This window comes from Mytilus galloprovincialis, chromosome 2, assembly GCF_965363235.1.
Source record: "Mytilus galloprovincialis chromosome 2, xbMytGall1.hap1.1, whole genome shotgun sequence".
Classification (NCBI taxonomy): domain Eukaryota; kingdom Metazoa; phylum Mollusca; class Bivalvia; order Mytilida; family Mytilidae; genus Mytilus; species Mytilus galloprovincialis.
The window spans coordinates 51,747,200-51,761,465 of record NC_134839.1 but is presented as its reverse complement, the minus strand read 5'-3'; positions in this window follow the sequence as shown (position 1 = coordinate 51,761,465).

Here is a 14,266-nt window from a genome sequence, read left to right as displayed (position 1 = left end):
TTTTTCGAAAAACTAAGGATTTTCTAATCCCAGGCATGGATAACCTTAGCCGTATTAAGTACAACTTATTAGAATTTTAGATCCTCAATGCTCTTCAACTTTGTACTTGCTTGGCTTAATAATATTTTGATATGAGCGTCATTGATGAGTCTTATGTAGACGAAACGCGCGTCTGGCGTACTAAATTATAATCCTGGTACCTTTGATAACTTTTTACACAACTGGGTCGATGCCAATGCTGGTGGACGTTTCGTCCCTGAGGGTATCACCAGCCCAGTAGTCAGATCTTCGGTGTTGACATGAATATCAATTATTTGGTCATTTTTATAAATTTCCCGTTTACAAAAATTTGAATTTTTCGAAAAACTAAGGATTTTCTAATCCCAGGCATGGATACCCATAGCCGTATTTAGTACAACTTATTAGAATTTTAGATCCTCAATGCTCTTCAACTTTGTACATGTTTGGCTTAATAATATTTTGATATGAGCGTCACTGATGAGTCTTATGTAGACAAAACACGCGTCTGGTGTACTAAATTATAATCCTGGTACTTTTGATAACTTTTTTGAAGGTTAGGGAATTCGAGCGCCCACAAACATTTTAAGTCTTTATGTGACTGTCCCAAGTGAGGATCCTGTAGTTCAGTGGCTAACATCTGTCATACTTGTTTCTTGTAAATCGTTTAATAGCCGATTTAAAAAAAAAATAGATTTTTTTCTCATTGTTGAAGCCCGTATGCATGGTTGCCTACACTTGATTATGTCTACTATAGTTGAACTTTTGGAGATGGTTATCTCATAAACAATCACTCCGCAAATCATACTTCAATGGTAAGCTCAGTATGATAGAATATTCGAGGCTATTTCTTGTATAAATTTATAAGTAGGTCTAGATTTGTGTATATCGATGAACTATAGATACAGAACGAAAAACAATTATACATTACACACCAAGAATAGAGATATTGTTTTCCACAGTATTATCAGCTTTAGTATTTTGACTTCTTCTACTGCTATCTCTGTAATATATCGATGTAAAACATTGTTATATATTTGGATATATTTTTAATATCTGTTTTTTTAGGGTAAAAAAAAAACTAAAAAAAAACAAAAAATCAAATGTGTCATTATGTTGCAAAGTTAAGGTAAACACAAACCTATTATTTTTCCTTCGCTATTTTCGGTTTCATCTAAAGTAATGATTGACTGGAAAATGACGGAGACTGACCGCTGTTTTATTGTCAAATATATCAGAGTCTAAAACTGGAAAGTGTTTACAGCATCGTATACAACTGCAGGATTGTACCTTTGTGTCAATAATGATCAATTATTATATTTTAAAAACACAATGTTCATGGAACAATTGAAGGCATTTCACATAACACTAAATAATTGATAATAAGCTACATCCGTTTAACTTAAAGTTACTGTTGGTGTCAAATCATTATGTTCTTTATACTGTTTAGAAAATGTCGCTTCTGTCCTCATATGATAGCTTAATTTACACTGATTCTTAAACATCAAAGGGTCTTTTCTTGTTAATATTTTCTACGGTCATGTGTTACCCCATCCTTATGCAAAAGATAAAAGTTTAACATTTCAAGGACATAAACTAGTTTCAGTTATCGTCTGATGGCTTCAGCTTGAATGTACCATTTTATCGGCTCAAAAACCGAGGCATCAAGCACCAGCTCTTTAATATATTTAATGCGTTTCCCTCAGTTTTAGTTTTTTACGCCGATTTTGTTTTTTGTTCATGGATTTATGAGTTTTGAACAGGGGTATACTACTGTTGCCTTTATTTAATATAGGGAGTTAATATTTTTGAAGATATGATGCATGCAGGAGCAAAGGTAAAAATTTGGTAGTTTACCTCGATCCTGACACATTTTATTTTTTGGTGAACCAAGAACTGGCGATAGAGGCTTGAAAAAGGCTGCTCAGAACAAAGAACGTGTGATGTTATCAGATTACAAAGTTGCTTATTTAATCGAGACGCATCTGGAAAGCACATCATCATTTAGTGACCTTAGCCGCATAGTATCATCTGAAGGAGGAGAAGACAAAGACAGTCAAGCAAGAATAGGAAAACCAAGAACTGCATTTTTAAATCTACGTAGCACCTTGATGTCTAGCAACATCATTAGAAACACCAACATTAGACTATACTATTAACATGATTAATGTGTGTTATCAGTTCTGTTATATAGAACAGAGTACTTGACATGCTGCAGAATGATAGAAAGGGACAAACTTTTAGTATTGACAATGCAAAATACAAAAGGAAAGTAATTCGAAAATGGAATTTAAGTAGCAGTACGGTTAATACTTCACGGTATAGTATAAGAATATGTAAATGAAAATTGAGTAACAAAATTCTGACGCAAGAACAAATTCTGGTTGAAGAAAATAAATTATTGATATCTATCAGAACAAAATCAAACAGATCTTCCACGGAAGAGTGGAAAGACATAATTCCAAAACCAATTGCTTATAGAACAATTGAAGGTCGGTCAACATGATATGATATTAGACTAAGAATTAAAAAAAAATTGTGAAAATGGTTAATGAAAACTGAAGGTGAGAAATTAGATGGCCAATAAGTTCGAAAATCATACGATTTAATGGGGATATAAATTACTACTCTTGCTTTAAGATTTCTAATGTCATATTTAGCAGGATATTTTGAATTTATTTCCAGATGTATGGTTGCTAGGAACTTTTCTGTGAAAAAAAGAAGTTAATCTGCTGTTACGAGCGTTCCGAAAATCACTACCGGTGTCATGCAATAGCTTACTTTACAATGATTTCAAAAATATATTGTTATTCCATATTTTTGTATCAAATAATGGACAAAAATAGCTACCTCCTGTTTGGAAAACGTCACGTCTCGTCTTTTATCATATATTTTGACACTGATTCCAAAATATTTGGTCATGTGTTCTTTCACTTGTTAAAAGGGAAATATTCAGCCACTTCCAGTTTACAGAGATCACATACAGGTTGCATTTCTGTAAATTTTGACAATGCAATTTCCCATAGGAACTCCTTTTACGGCTAAAACTGTACCACTTTTACTATGAAGTTTTGAAAAAAATCTTATCCTAGAATTGAAAGTTCATATGCACCACAATTTTTTTCAAGGGTCAAAATATAGTGCTGTGCGGCATATTTTCAAAGTTTATATGCCCTGAACTTTTCAGAGTTTAAACTAACACTAATTTTCTTAACTACCCCTACCTCGAATGAAGGGTTACCATAGATTTTAATGTAAGCAATATGCACATGTATATTTACTGGTAACATTCTCTTGTGTCTATATGAGATGGAACACAAAGAGCATAACTGGGAACCAGTATGTAAAGAAAATTAATTTTCTATGAATATTATAAATCTCCCCAAAAGAGGCGTGGTTTGAGAAACAGCTGTATTTACAAAGTGCAACCTACAGTTCCTTAAGATAGATTACGTAACACAGATTTGAAAAATATGTTCTTTATGGGTCCTTTTCTTTTAGAAAATGTGATAATTAGCGATTTCTTGTTAACGAAAGGTCATCTTCTGTGTCAATGTAATGTTACTGTATGCCGATTGTATATATATATATTTGGTTTTTATTCCCTGGACTTCTCCGTAGTGCTCAAGGTCACTTTCGATTAATATTTCTTTAGGTCATATGTTTTTCAAATATTTTTCAAAAGATCCCATGACTTTATTATGTTCCAGTATGAAATGATAATCAAATAAATTTAAAATTTACAATTTAATTTAACGACACTAACTCATATGAGTTGTCACCAATTAGAGTTGGACCAAATGTCCTATTGCTTCCCATCAATTACCCAAACATTTTGTATCAGTCCTTTTCAACCTTATTTTTATAGTTTAAGAGGAATTGTATTGAATCTAGTGAATCGATTTCAGTCAAACTGCCACGGAGTCTTCATAATAATTTCCTTATGCACCACTTAGTTTCTTTCTTGAGTTGAATGATTTAGTGTTTTTAAAAAAGATTACCTAGAGAAATGGACTTGTGATGCTATATGGTAGACATTTTTGCATATTTCCATGACACAATGTCATTATTCATCTAGTATTCATATATTTGTTTATATTTGTGGTGGTATGTTGTGAACATGTGTTCGTCAGTTCGGACCAATTTGTTTCTAAACCACAGCATAAATTTAGACAAAACTTTCTTTTAATCCTTTATGTCGTGCTGTTCTTGGTCTAAAGATCTCATATTTTCTTTTCGATCAGAATAAAAATGAATTTTTCATCACAAATCAATGGACTTCAGCTTACCGTAGTATGGTTCAATTTATTTTCCTATCACATCAAATCTGATCATGTAAATATTCTCTATGTGACAAAGAGTTGGCAAAATATATCAAGAATTTGGAGAGAGAAAAAATTACGTATTTCTGTTTAACTGATTAAGACCAGTTATCTGTAACCACCAAAAAACCCATGCCAGGGTATAACAGCAAACTGCGTAAAAATTTGCAGGAATAATTCATGAACCATTAAATCACTTTTTTTTTATTTTTTGGTTCTTGTTATGTTTTGTTGCTATGGCTACCAATCATTATAAATGTGCGTACCTGAAAAGTACAGGTACAATAAAATTTATATTTTCTGTTTTTAGGAAAAAATTTAAGGCACATGTTTTTTTCCTATTTAATTGCCTTGCATATTGAATGAAAAAAGTAATAAGATTTTCAAAAGATTTGTCTGCATGAAAGGAATAAAGATAATTTATATCAGTATAGGTCATGTTGCCATCTTGAAATATGAAAGTATATTTAAAAAAGCAGAGGGCTTTTGCCTATATCAGTTATATGAAATTGTTCTCTAAAAATATGGTTTTATTTCTGTAAAAAAATTAGAATGGGATCATCAAGACATTTCGAGAAAACTGGTTTTAAAATAATCTGTTTTCTGTCAAATTTGCTCTAAATTATGTTTCAGTTGTCTCCCTTTAACAATTTTGGAACTCTCCTGTTGGAAGTACAAATAGGCGGGAAAACATAAACAAAGTTCCAGCAGATGATAGATCCAGTTAATTTAATTTTACAGAGAAAACTGTTGATGATGATGATCATGTAGTATTTAAAAACTGTGGTATAACTTATAACAGCCCTTGTATGATTTGCCATGTATGATGGCAGGGTTGAATGAGTGCAGAACTTGTAATCTTCCCTGCCAGATTTTCCCCATTTGGAATGTTCATCTGAACTGTTTACTATTGACACTTTCAATACCGAGGATAAATCTATTTTTTTGACTTCATGTGGTATTTCACCAGGAACTGGGTTTTTATTGTTTAAGAACATTTGTTCTTCACACGTACATGAATTTCGAAATGCATACAAGAAACGATGTATGAAAAGACTCTGTAGTGTACCAAGTGTTGTATGTTACCATTCAGGCCAGAACTGCAAAACAGAAAGATATATATCATCTCCTCAAGTGAAATTTATTTAATTGTTTTCATGGGGTGACCATTAAAAAGGGGGTCATCATAACACTTAAGATCGGACGACACAATAGCCTTTTTCTTTACTAGAAATACAAATTGGCTGAATTTCCCTACCCCTCATCAGCGTTTTGTGAGCTAAAGTAATTGTGGGCTTTATAATTTAACATGTTGTTGACATTATCAAATAAGTTCGGTTGCTATAGCGATTATCTTCTAAAACATAACTTGTCATTCAAGTTGTGATACAATTTAAGCTTATTATTAGTTTAAAACATAATATACACATGGAAAAAAGTATTGCAACACCTTGATTTTTAAAAATTTAAAAAATCAGCCTCTTTTTTGGGATGAAATATAATAAAATAATTGTATAATATTATTGAAACATAGTTTATGATAACATTGGTATTGAAACGAACAAAAATTGTTTGAAAAAAAATGATTTGTATAACCACAATTTTAATAACAAAATGAAGTGTTTTTTGTACAACTTTTACTGTAGTCGAACTTTACAATGTCAGACATTTCAAAATTAATCTTCAGATGACTGTTCACATCATGGTTGATCGTTATACGCCAAAGAATTAGTACTTTGTGCGCAGCCTCCTTTCAAACGGATAACCGCATCTAAACGACTCCTGATTCTTGCCAAAAATCGACTTATTTGTTGCTAAGGTAGCAGCAACCATTTCAGATGAAGGGCATTGTTTATTTCATGATGTGTTTGAACTGGGGTGTCCTTTCGTGCACGTTCCGCCCAATAGTGTCCCATATATGCTCGATATGGTTCAAATCCGGGCTACGATCCGTCCAAGGAAGATGAACCCAATTCCATTGGAACAATGGATCTTCCTCCACGATGCTAATTTTCAACTTTAGCGAGCTCTGCACTACATTGGATACGGAAAACTGCGTGTCTGTTCGACAGCAAATGTATCCGAAATGGTCTTATCACACGATAACCAGTAGCGATGAGTCGATCTCGAACAGTTCTTGTTAAAACGCTCCTGTATGCCCACCACTCTCTTTTTAGAATTGCATTGTATGCAGTGGGTTTCCTTCTAAGCAACCTTCATTATGCTTGATTTTCCCTAGCAAATGGTATAGGGGGTCTTCTTTATCTCGGAAGGTCTTTAACATTGTTTAGTGCCTTATTTTTATTCTCAAAACGACTTATAGTGGAATGGTGATGACCAAAAATACGTGCAGTTGTTTCAGCGACATCCCTGCTTCTCTCATGCTGATAATCTGCCATCTTGCTGCAGTTTAGAGTTGTCGAGGACCCATTACAAGGTGTCAATCACATAACTTTAAAAACTTGGTTATTTAAAGTGTTGAAAACAATGAGGATGAAAACATCTGTTTTGCTGTTTACGGGTACAGTAGCTGCATGTGCAGATAAAAACTTATCGAGTCGATATTTATTGATTAAACTCAGGTGATACTTAAATAATGTTTAATTAGTTCTATTTTACCAAATTATATCACAAAAAAATAAAAAAGTGTCTTTTTAATTTCAATTTCAATTTGGTGTTGCAATACTTTTTTCCATGTGTATATATTAGTCAAAAAGGATCCTTTGTAGACACAAAATCATAAAATCGACAAGCATATTCGATAATTAAAAATTCACTTACAGTAAAACCTGATAATACAATCGGCTATGCTACCACGAAACATTTTGTTCAAATTTCAGATTGACAGTAAGTCCTTTTACTTTTTATGCCCCACCTACGATAGTAGAGGGGCATTATGTTTTCTGGTCTGTGCGTCCTTCCGTCTGTTTGTTCGTCCGTCTGTACGTTCGTCCGTCTGTCTGTTTGTTCGTTCGTTCGTTCGTCTGTCCGTCCGTTCGTCCCACTTCAGATTAAAGTTTTTGGTCAAGGTAGTTTTTGATGAAAATTGAACTTAGTACACATATTTCTTATGATATGATCTTTCTTATATTAAAACAAAATTAGACGCTTGGCCCTATTTTTATGGTCCAATGAACATAGAAATTAAAATTGTGAGTTTCATGTTTAAGTTTTTGGTCAAGGTAGTTTTTGATGAAGCTGAAGTCTAATTAACTTGAAACTTAGTACACATGTTCCTTATCACATGATCTTTCTTATTTTAACACCAAATTAGATTTTTGATCACATTTTCATGGTCCACTGAACATAGAAATTAAAAGTGTGAGTTTCAGGTTAAAAATTTTGGTCAGGTAGTTTTTGATGAAGTTAAAGTCCAATCAACTGGAAACTTACACATGTTCCCCATTGGTTGATCTTTTTACTTTTAAGGCCAAATTAGATTTTTTACCAAATTCCATGGTACATTGAACATGGAAAATGATAATGCGAGTCGGGCATTTGTGTACTTTGGACACATTCTTGTTTTAGTCATTAATACTTTTCATCTTTGTTGGGCTTTGACCTTAGCGTCACTTTTTAGTCTTATGTAGACGAAACATACGCCTGACGTATTAAATTATAAGCCTCATACCTTTAATAGCTATTAGATTGTCGTAATGTTCTATTGAATTGTTTATTTGTGTGTTTGTTCTGTCCTGCATTTATATGTATTGTACACCTGTCATGTAATTTTGTCATTTAAGTGTTATATTTAACATTTCCATTAAAGCGGGAGGTTTTGCTAGCATCAAAAATCAGGTTCAACCCATTATTTTTTTCTTAAAATGTCCTGTACCGAGTCAGGAATTGAATTGAACTTCAAAAAGCGTTATATTTCTGTTGCCTTTATTTACTTGTGACATCAAATACTTCCATTTTAATGCAAATTGTAAAGTTATTATAAAACACAGACGCTCTAATAGTCTATTTATGTAATTTTTTGGCGTAAACATATTTTGACATGAACATAAAACGAGTAAGAATCACCATTTGACTAAAAACGATGGTGTACAGTTTCATTGGATTAAGTGCGTTTATCTAAATCAAAACGGTATAGACATATAATACGTTCGTGGAACCAGATCGTTCTAGGAGTGTACATAATGAATTCGTCATCAAAGTCAAAGGTTTCTCAATAACATAATATCATAATATATTGAATTTAATTAACTATTTTAGTTGATTGCATAATAGTTTCAGCATGTCGGGTTAAACATGTTTAAGTAAAAACAAATTAAAACCATCGTAAACAAAACTTGCATTATTTGACCTATTTTTGAACTTCAATAATGTGTCTTTTGTAAGTACAAAAACATAAAATCAGATCAGAACATTTGCAACAATCAGAACTGTTAAGATATAGTTTTACTCAAACCTACAATTATTTGGTCACCAATGTGTGGAACATTATTGGCTGTTAAAATTAATTAGAGGAAAGGGGAGGGAATATACTACAAACTTGTTGTGGTGCAACCATATTTGTTTCGAATATAAGGCCGACAAAAAGTAGTTGAGTCCCAAATGAAATCAATTCAGATCTTCTTATTTCGATATGCAGATAAATACTTAAAAAGCATGAACAGATCAACAAGACCAGGAAATGTCAATATTAATATTGATACTACCAACACAGATAAATTTGCTTCATATTTAGACCTTTTTCTCGAAATGACTACTGATCGATGGTAGGTTAAATACCAAAATGTATGACAAACGCAAGGATTTTAATTTTCCTATAGTCAGCTTTCCATTTCTGTGTAGCAACATCCAAGCGGCACCAGCATATGGAGTATATGTGTAGCTCAAAGTACGTTGATTTTGTTGAACGTGGAATACTGCTTTCTCAAAGTTGCTAAGACAGGGCTATGAATCAATCAAATTAAGGTCATCACTCAAGAAATTTTACGGTCGCCATCATGAGCTGATTGGCCATTTAGACAAAAGTGTGTCAGAAATCATATCTGATATTGTTCCTCAGTCATAATAACCTTCCATCATTATCGAACTGCACAAAGAAATAACACAACTGGTGCCGTATACGGTGCAGGAAATGCTTACCCTTCCGCAGCACCTGATTTCACTTCCGGGTTTTAGAGGAGTTCGTGTTGTTTCTTAATTATTATTTATAACTGCTGATGTAAATGTCCTTCGGTTTTGTGAGTCTTTGTTTACTCCTTGGTTTTGATTGTTATTGTCTTAGATAGTAACTTATGATTAAGCACATAATCTGTGAGTATGTCTAAAGAAATAACCTCTAACAATTATATAAATATTGTAAGCGTCTGAAGCGCTTTTTGGATTAACATCATCTGGAACGCTAAAAACAAAACATTTCAAAACCAGGCAAACACTTTAAAATCTTATTTCTCCTGTACAATCAAAAAGGAAATTTTATTAACTACAACAGTTTTCTTCAAGGAATTAGTACTATGCAAAATCGGACCCAAACTATGGAGCTTTCTTGTTGTCAGAGTGGTATATGAAGGGCATATCCAAATACACCATTGAGATATTAGGACAAACACTAAATTTTGTAAAAATTTGGAAACTCGTCGACGAGAAAATAAATGTAATGTAGATAATGATAGAGGGGTTATTTTCAAACGCTTTTGTAAGTCAAAAATGTCTAATTTGATGGGACTGTCATACAAGTGAGGTTTAAAAGATTTTTTTTATCTTTCTTTTTAGAGCAATATACAGTATACCTTTTATTAAATTTAGCTCATAACATTTTGCAAATGTTGTTATCAATATTATAAGTTATAGATATGTCATACTTTTAATGTACTAGTGGTTTTATTGTTTATAAATTATACCTCGGCAGGGCCGACAATTCCCGGCTAACCTCCCGAGACGCCAGTCAGGTGAAGTTCAGCCAAATATTTTCTATGGTATGATTTACAATGCACAATAAAACTACATTACAAAAATAAAATATCCGTGTTTACCTAAACCAAAAAGTTACATACATGAAATTTTATGCCATTTTACCATTAATGATGTTTTATAATGTGTCCTGTGATCCCCTTTGGTCCCATAGTATAACTCCACCTACTTCATTATAAAAACGGAATCTCAAGCCGTGCGAAAAATAGTTTGGCAGTGTTACCCGAGGAGTATGGCTGCAAGCGACAACATGTCCGAGATGAGGATATCACAATAATTTGACATTTTTTCACATATTATGCGATGAAGAATCGGACATAAAAATGACACAATTATGGCAATCCATACAGAAAGGAGACCCCAGCTCATGAAAATTATTAGGAAAACTTTAATCAAAATTGATGAATTGGATAAAGGGACTATAACAATTCTTAGGATTCGTTCAGGTAAATGGATATTTTATTTCTTCTTTTTAAAAAAAATATCTATGAAGTACGGAAATCCGATGCTTTTATAGTATAACAACTCTAAATGACGATGTAAAAGGTGAAACAGAGGATATCGATTTTACTTGTTTCGGAAATATCACATCCAACGATGGTTTAAATGAATTAATATCCGATAGTACTACAAAAACACCAAAAAGAAGACGAGTTGAGCAAAAAATGTCTTCAGACAGTAGAGAATTTTATAGAAACTCGAAAGGTGGAAAAAATCCCGATATTTGTGACTTTACAATAGATAATGTAAACAAATGGTAATTCTACTTTGTTGTGGAAGTTCGGAAGAAAAATGGAGAATTCTGCCCCTCAAAATTACTTTATCTGTAGACAGTTGGTCTTTTAAGGTGTAACAGAGATGCTGGATGAGAGGAATGATCGAATTTTAGGATTCCTGAAGATGCCTGATTCCCATATAAAAAAATCAATATCTCAAGGTGAGTATTCCTAATGATTTTCTTATATACTGTATAAAAAATATATTTTAAAAAATGTGGAATAATTGACAATAAGACAACTCTCCACCAAAGACCATAGTCGATTTGAACAAGTAAAGTGTACAGTGCAAATGTGGTCTAATTGACACTGCCAAGACCAAATGTCTATTAAACAAATATAGGTTACAGTACAGACTTTAATGAACGTTACATTCAGGAACATAAGTAAATCTGATAAATATATTTACCGCACCATATGTAAAAAGTAAACTAAAAAAATACTGAACTCCGAGGAAACAGAAAGTCCCTAACCAAATGGCAAAATCAAATGATAAAACACATCAAAGGAATGGACAACAAATTGCCTGAAACGCATTTGGTGATGAAAGTTGAGGATATTGCATATCATTTTGATAGTTTTTTTGTTTAGCTTAATACACTATAGTTTTTTGTCCCTACCTTTAAACAACAACATCCTATACCTCGCAATTTTTATCTCTGTTCGTCTGATCATTTGTCTTAAACAGTGATAAATTGCTAGATTAATATAAATGTATCTTTACACATTTGTAGCACTAGTTGGGTTTGAGATAATTGAAATACGAAAATCAAAAAAAAAGAGGACTTGTTAAATTAACTTTTAGTTGTTGTTGATTGTGACATTATCAATTGAAAAGTAGATAATTTTCAACTACAAGATATTTGGGATGTACGTGAGTAAGAGATGAACATTACAATATGAATCCATCACATATTTTGATTGATTCTGATAAAAGAGGAAAACATATTCAGTTTGTTGAACATAACAGCACAACTATTAATTGATTAAAGATTGTCTTCGGCAAAAAAGAACAAGAATATTAAACAGTATACCAATGATCAGCGTGAATAGAATCTTTATCGTTTGTATGAGCTTTATGTCAAACATGTAGAAATCAGACCTGACAGAAAGTTTTACAAACGGGCGAAACCGGACTGTCTGAGATGGGCGGCGAACGTGATCGATCTCAGGCCTTTTTGCCTCCTTTATTTGGTTTTAGCAACTGCAGTATCACCTTTGATATTGGGAAATTAGACTTTTTGCATAGATTCAAACACGTCAAAAGGAATATGATGTTAATCGCTTAAACATGTTACATGTACTTTGAAGCAAAATAATTAATATGGCGGTTTTCTGCTTTTGTTTTCTGATTATTTCGATTGTAATTGTTAAATAAGAATATGCAATAAATATGACTGTGTTCACTTGTATACAATCTTGATTTTGCAAATATCAAAACTGAAAGTCGGATTTAAAATGGTATAGTGTCTGTTAAAAAATGTATATGTTTGTACGTGCCCAAATGATACTGTTTTTTTTGTCAGTTGGTTACGTTAAAGGAATGTATAGTTCCGCTGTCATGGTCAGGTTTAAATAGAATTGTTCTATTGCGAAGGTCAAGTTTAAATAACACAGTTACTAAAAATAAACCATGGTATAACTAAATTACTTAATAGTTTGCTTTATTAACGGTATAGGTAGCGTATTTAACTGACGATATAGGAATATGGGTATTTAGTCGGTAGTTGTGATTATTTTACAAACCGGTACGGATAAAAAAAAATAAACAATTTTAAAAGGTTCAGGCTTTAGTTAAATCTGTATTTGGGTAAGTTGATGCAAGCATACTCCTGTATTGCGTCCTATACTATGAGAACCAAATTATCTATAATAACTACTATATTATATTATTGTGTAAAACGTTAATTATTAGCTATGAAAGTCAAGTAGCTCAAGCATTTTTCTGTGTTAGTTTTAAAAATTATCAAAGAAATATGCTTTACTATGGGTGAGCATTCATTAGTCGTCACTACCATACAGATTACCAACTGCTAGTTATATTAATAATTTAGAATCTCCATTGAAGTTGGAGCACGAGTGCGCAATTATTGATCGTTAATTAATTATATTGATGTGTTATTTCCTTGCAAGAGTGACATTCATTTGTACTATGTTCCGATTCGAAAAAGGCAATTCAAGCTATGCATGCGAGTATAGTCTCCCTTCAACAGATTCATAATTTTGTATTCACGTATAGTTATTTGTTTTGATTTTGAATAATTAAAAAAACATATAAATTCAATAGATTTCAGTTTTTGTTATTGGTATATCAAAGACATTGATGTATTTATGTATTTTTATCAATTTGAAACGTTTAAAAGGTATTACACACCAATAAAAAAGAACAGTTCATCGTATTTAAATATTATTCAGTTACCCACATGTATTTACTTTTTTATCTATTTTTTTTTTATTTCTATTTGGTTTACTATAAAAAAAAAAATAGCATATGGTACAAAAAAATATAATTTAAATGCCTAAAAAGGCGGAAGCCAGAACCGACCGTGCAAGGGCAATATAACTTGTCAAGGTCGTAAAAAACTTCCATCATTATCATCCTGTATTTACAATACCGACATGCAAGTCACAAGATACTTTGTGAAGTGAGACAATGTAATAGACTTTGTCAGTACAATGCCCCATACAGAACAGAATACTGTATAAATATAATATGAGATAAACAATGATTCAGGTGATCAAAATGCGTGCAAAACACCATATAACCTGCAACAGCATTGATCCTGCTACTTGTAAAAGCATTTGTTGCTTTTATATAGTGAATACAATTTTGTCAAATCTAAAAACTTAATTTATCTGCATTACACGATCCCTATAGACAAATACTTCAAAGAAGTGTAACACTCCCTAACACAAACACACATACAACCAAACACAAAAACAGAACACCATAGCTACCACTTTATTCAAACTAATGACAAATGCCTTAGTAAAACAACTGTAAATTGAACTTAAATACGACGGGCGAAGTGTTGTTCCTATTGAGCTAGAAAATGCGGTCAGAGAAGACAATTTTTTAATGCTTGGCGGGAAACGTTTTCAAAACTGACTGCAATATTTAGATCAAACGGACCATTACGGCTTGTTATGCTACAACTGAAGAATTAATTATACAATACTTGCTAGTTTTAGTAGACTATTGCCGGTTTTTTTTTATCATATTTG